At 44.1% G+C, this 5,712-nt stretch overlaps 2 pseudogenes; one reads left to right on the top strand and one right to left on the bottom strand.

Annotated features, from left to right (window-relative positions):
• Positions 1-99: 99 nt before the first annotated feature.
• LOC109702776 (fatty acid desaturase 3-like) lies at positions 100-2,450 on the bottom strand (annotated as a pseudogene).
• A 960-nt stretch (positions 2,451-3,410) lies between these two features.
• LOC109678057 (transcription factor 7-like 2 pseudogene) lies at positions 3,411-4,638 on the top strand (annotated as a pseudogene).
• The last annotated feature ends 1,074 nt before the right edge of the window (positions 4,639-5,712 follow it).

Raw genomic sequence — 5,712 nt, 5'->3', positions numbered from 1 at the left:
GGTGGGGTGAGGGTGGGGCTATTCATCTTGCCTGGGGTGGCTCGGTGATTGCTGGGGCCCTGAGCCCTTATCCCTTCTCCGCCCAGGTGGATGCTGCCTTCACTGGTGGAGGTAGGCATCCAGCCAGATATTGCCAGACTTTTTCAAGGACCTGATTATGTCCACCAGGGCAGTGAGAAAAGGCTTCACCTCACAATACATGCCATGCTTAGCACACAGTGCTTTGACCAGAGGGGCCATCTTGTGGTAGCTGTGCCTCGGCATTGTGGGGAAGAGATGGTCCTCAATCTGAAAGTTGAGGTGCCTGCTGAACCAGTCAATGAAGAGTGAGGGCTCCACGTTGCAAGTGGCTGCCAGCTGAAAGTTGGCCCAGTCCGGGTGCTTCTCATGGCCAATTTCTTTGGGTATGTGGTTCATCTGTGTGATCCACATGAACCAGTGGCTCTCCAGGACCCTGACAGCAACAAAGAGGAGCAGTGCCCCAGGGACACTGTAGAAGGTGATGTAGGACAAGAATAAGTAGGAGTAGAAGCTGGCGGCCCAGAAAAAGTCTGTCCACTGCATGCACACCAGTATGTATGCCAGATTTTCCACTTCAAAGTTCACCAGGGTGAGCAGTGGTGGGCCAATCAGGACAAAGTACAGGTACTGGTGGCTGTAGGGTAAGTATCTGCATTTCTTCTTGCCTTACTCCACAGATGACTCCCTTAAGAGGAAGACAGGTGCCACTGTCACATCCGGATCCTTGTGGAAGATGTTAGGTTTGGCATGGTGCTAGAAGTGGCAGAAGTTCAACCAGTGGGCGGAGAAGCCCTTCAGCAGCCCCATCGCAAACTGCTGGGCTTCCTGGTTCCACTGGGACTTCCTGAAGATGGAGGCATGGCCCTGGTCCTGCTGCATACACCAGCTCTGAGCCTGACAGATGGCCAGGATGAGTGCGGCAAGAGTACTGGACACCCAGCCAGGGACAGGAGGTAGACGATGAGCCAGCCCAGCACTTCCATGAACAGGATGTGGCCCAGAAGGAGAGCAAAGAAGATGGGATCAGCCTCAGCTTCATGTCTTTGGCTGTCTGACACAGTGCTCACAAGTCCTTGATCAGCTGGGTATTCTGAGCTCCATCTTGGCTGGGCTCCTTTGGGGCCAGTTCTCCTATCAGCAGGGGCCACAGGAACTTGTGCACAAAATGGAGATCTTGGTGGAAGGTGTGGAAAGCATCCTTGGCGACCTCTGCACTGTGGTGGCCGATGAGGCGGCTGCCCCTTGGGTGCCTCTGCACCCAGCGGCTGATGTCACGCTCAATGACCAGCCAGCCACTTGTTGCCCGGCATGTCATGCCGACAGACATGCTCCCAGCAGAAGATGGGCAGAGGCTCCCCTGTCTCCCACCCACTGCTGCACGCAAAAGTCCTTGGGGTCCCGGGATGATGGTGAGGTCCAAGCGAGACACCGAGAGAGGCCTGCTTCTCTTTTCAGTGAAAATTAAACACATATTCCTTATTTAGTCTTACTTCTGCTCCTGCTACTTGACTGAACTCATGTTCAACTACATCTTTCTCCTTTTGCTTGCTCCAGAAAAACTGACATCCTTGTTATGTCACAATATGTGAAACACATTTTTGAGTTATGCCATTTTACACTTGCTTCATCTCTCTGGAATGCTCTTTCCGTAGATATGTGCATAACCTACTCTCTTATTTTCTTCAGGGTCTTCACTTCATCAGAACAAATTTTCATGATTCCTTTCTACATGTCTGTCAGTTATTGCTTTAAGCTTCAAACCATTATTAGTTGTGTAATCTGTGAAAAGGGACAGTTTGTTAATAGAGATAACTGGAGAGATGTAGCAAGAGGAAAGAGTTTTGCTTCCTGGTTCTGGGACGCTTTTCTATCCACTGTCTTGTGCTAGTGAATTTTGTGTTTGTTTTGGACCATGCAGAAGCATATCTTTCTACTGTGCACACTTCATCTCTACAACACCAGCAAGGTCACCTGCCATACCCAGAAAACAGTAACTTTCCCCAGAACTCTGCTCAAGTGATTCTTCAGTTCAGTGCCTCTTGTTAGATGTCTCTGAATGAAAAATTTGCTCAAGACCTTGAGGACAGATTTCAAGCAAATTCCACTGGTGTGGCTCCATAGTGACTTCTTTGCCATGAGACAAACCACACACATGCCCTTTCCAGCAAGGACTGTATCTCATTCAGTCTTGGAAGTTAGCTGGACTCTTCACTGTATGCTCCATTGCAGCCCTAGGCTGCTCTTGGCCTCTCCAAGAGCATTCTATTTTCCTTATAAAATTAGTGTTAATTCTATCTTTTAATCAGAACATTTTGACCACATAATATAAAATATGAACCTCAGCCCATCTGACTACTTTTATCCAGTTTTCCCTATTGTGTTTTTCTCCAAAACAATTAGCATAAAATTACTAGACTCTATTTACCCATTATTGTCTACCTCCCCTCCTTCATAATATAAAGCCAATGATGCATAGGGACTTTATTGTTTTAGTTGCTACATCTATTCTGCCTAGAACAGTGCCTGGTATTTAAGAGGTCTTCAAGACATTTTTTGAAAATGGATGAATGAATATTGTGCAATAAAAATACTTGGAAAATTAAGTCACTCAGGCACATCATAATCCCATTTTGATAGATATAAATGTTTTGGGCAATTGCAAAAGTATTGTATAATATTCAAAAAATATATTGTAACTAAATATATTTTATGGACTAAGACTTAGTTTATGGCAAGGTGATTATTGTGAAATGAGAATAATTTTCTATCAGAGTGAGTGAGTATCATTTATTAGTAGAGGTCAATAATAAAAGAACAAAATGAATAACTTCATGGAAACAAATTTACTCTTTAGAATATTTTGAGATGTCAACTTTTATTTTTTCAAGATAAAAATTAGACCATAAATTTGTAAAATTCTGATTTTTTTAAAGTATTGGTGCTGGTTTTCATTACAATTAAGATCTAACTGAGAAAAAAACTTCTTAATGGTCACCATAACTTCAAATCAGGTTTCTATATTAATAAAAACCTTAGACAATTTAGTCATAGTGAGGTTTTTCAAGTAAGAAGGCAGACAGATTTAATTGGGAATTTCAAGTTGTTAGTGATTGGAACTGGGCAGAAAGATAACATAATTAGATTTCCTCAAAGAGGAGGGCGAGCAGGAGGAGAAGAGCTGGGACAACTCCTCTGCAGGGAGGGACTTAGCTGATGTAAAGTTGTCTCCAGGCAATGAATCAGAAACAAATCAGAATAGCTCCTCTGATTCCGAGGCAGAAATACGGCCTCTACTTCGCTCCAAAAGTTTCCGGGATAAATCCCGGGAAAGTTTGTAGGAAACCACCAAAAGGCAAGATGGAGGGCTCTTTAAGGGGCCACTTTATCCTGGCTATCCCTTCATCATGATCCCCGACCTCAGGAGCCCCTACTTCCCCAATGGATCTCTCTCGCCCACCGCCTGAACCTGTCTTTAGATGAAATGGCCGCTACTTGGTGTCCAGGCAGGGAGCCTCCAGAGCAGACAAGCCCTCAAGGATGACCACTCACCATCGCCAGCGCACATTGTCAAGAACAAAGTGCCGGTGGTGCAGTACCCCCACCCTGTTCACCCACTCACGCCTCTCTTCTCCTACAGCAATGAACACTTCACCCCAGGGAACCCACCTCCCCACTTACCAGCTGACTTGGACCCCAAAACAGGAATCCCACGGCCTTTGCACCCTCCAGACATATCTCCATATTAACCGCTATCACCCAGAACCATAGGACAAATCCCCCATCCGGTAGGATGGTTAGTACCACAGCAAGGTCAACCAGAGTACCCAATCACGACAGGAGGATTCAGACACCCCTATCCCATCAATGCTTCCGTGTCCAGCTTTCTGTCTTCTAGGTTCCCTCCCCACATGGTTCCACCACATCGTACTCTACACACGACAGACATACCCCACGGTACCATAGTCACAGCAACAGTCAAACAGGAATCCTCCCAGCTTGACGTCGGCTTATTCCATAACTCAAAGCATCAGGACTCCAAAAAGGAAGAAGAAAAGAAGCCCCACATAAAGAAGCCCCTTAATGCGTTCATGTTGTATATGAAAGAAATGGGAGCCAAGGTCGTGGCTGAGTGCCTTGATCAACAGACAGACTGGTGAGGCCCCTGCAGATGCAAATACTCCAAAGAAGTGTCGGGCTCTGTTCCTGCTTGACTCACAGGATTTATGGTGCAAACCCTGCCTCAGCCCACCCTCTTCAGATGGACGCTTATTAGACTTGCCACCCTGGTCCCTGCACCTACTAGGCTCCCCACGCCAGACGCCAGGTCACAGACTGAACAGACTCAGCCTCTGTCCCTGTCCCTGAAGCCTGACCCCCTGGCCCACCTGTCCCTGATGCCTCCACCACCTGCGCTCCTGCTGACCGAGGCCGCCTATGGTAAGTCCTCTGCCCTCTGTCCCAACGCGGGCCCTGGACCTGCCACCTGCTGCCTTGCAGCCGCCCATCGTCCCCTCCTCATCTCTCGCACAGCCATCAACATCTTCCTTATATTTCCACAGCTCACTGGCTGGGATCCAGCCCCAACCTCTGTGCCTCACAACCAAGTCGTTAGAATAGCTTTAGAGTCAGCCCTAAGTGTTTTTTTCCAGGTTCTTGGTTTGCCCCTCACCCCACTCTGAAAACTTTTGTTTTGTACTCTTAATTTTGTGCCACATGGCTACATGAGTTGAAGTTTATCGAGTTCATTGGTCAATATATGACCCATTCTTATTTCAATATCTCCTTTTAAATATGTAGATAAGAGAACAATCTCATGATTCTGCCGAAATTTTTATCAACATCTGTTTAAAGTCTTTGTAGTGTTAAAATACATATATATAACATAAATGTATACATACATATTACATATATATATGTATATACATATATATATATATATGTAACATATATATGTAACATAACTGTTACATAGTTTGGATAGCTAAGTTTTAAGAGTGATTAAAAAACAAAAAGAAAAAAAAGAGAGAAGCAATTTTGTAGCAGCCCTCCAGAAGAAGTTGATTCTGTATTATTTGTGTTAAATATGAGCTTGCAAACCAATCATTTTAGACCTGTTCTTTAAACCACAAGGACACAATGAGTGCAGTGCCACTGCCTTTTCTTTTTCTTCGTGAAACAATTATTGTGATGTTACTTGTTATCATTTAAATGTACAGAAACAAAGGGTTAAAATGTGTTAATATACCTTGTTCTGTGGTGTTGTTCTTTTTGGGGGAAAGGGGTGATATTCAGCATTTAATGGAATCACAGAGCTGTTGGACCACTAACATTTATTGCTTTAGAGGTTGCTTGTTGTACCTGTATGTTGTCCCTTTTTAAATATTTTTCTTGAAACTGTATAAAGTTTTTTTCCCTTAGCATAAGCATCTTATATATAACAACTCATTTGTACAAGGTTTTTAAGTTTATATATAAAATGTGTATATATTTTTTGTTTCCCTTTTTGACTTTTTTTTTCCTGTATGAAACCCAGATGCTACCAAATGGACATTAATTGCTGCATTAAGAATCAGTAGCATTGAAATGAACCAAGCCTTGTATGCACATATGAATAATAAAAGAAAAATGAAAAGAAAAAAAAAGCCATGAAGGACAACAAGACTTGAACGTTAGTGAGGGAATTTTAGATGC

The sequence above is a fragment of the Castor canadensis genome, chromosome 8 (assembly GCF_047511655.1).
Source record: "Castor canadensis chromosome 8, mCasCan1.hap1v2, whole genome shotgun sequence".
Lineage (NCBI taxonomy): Eukaryota > Metazoa > Chordata > Mammalia > Rodentia > Castoridae > Castor > Castor canadensis.
The sequence above is the reverse complement of the archived record's forward strand: the minus strand, read 5'-3'. Positions and strand labels throughout refer to the sequence as shown.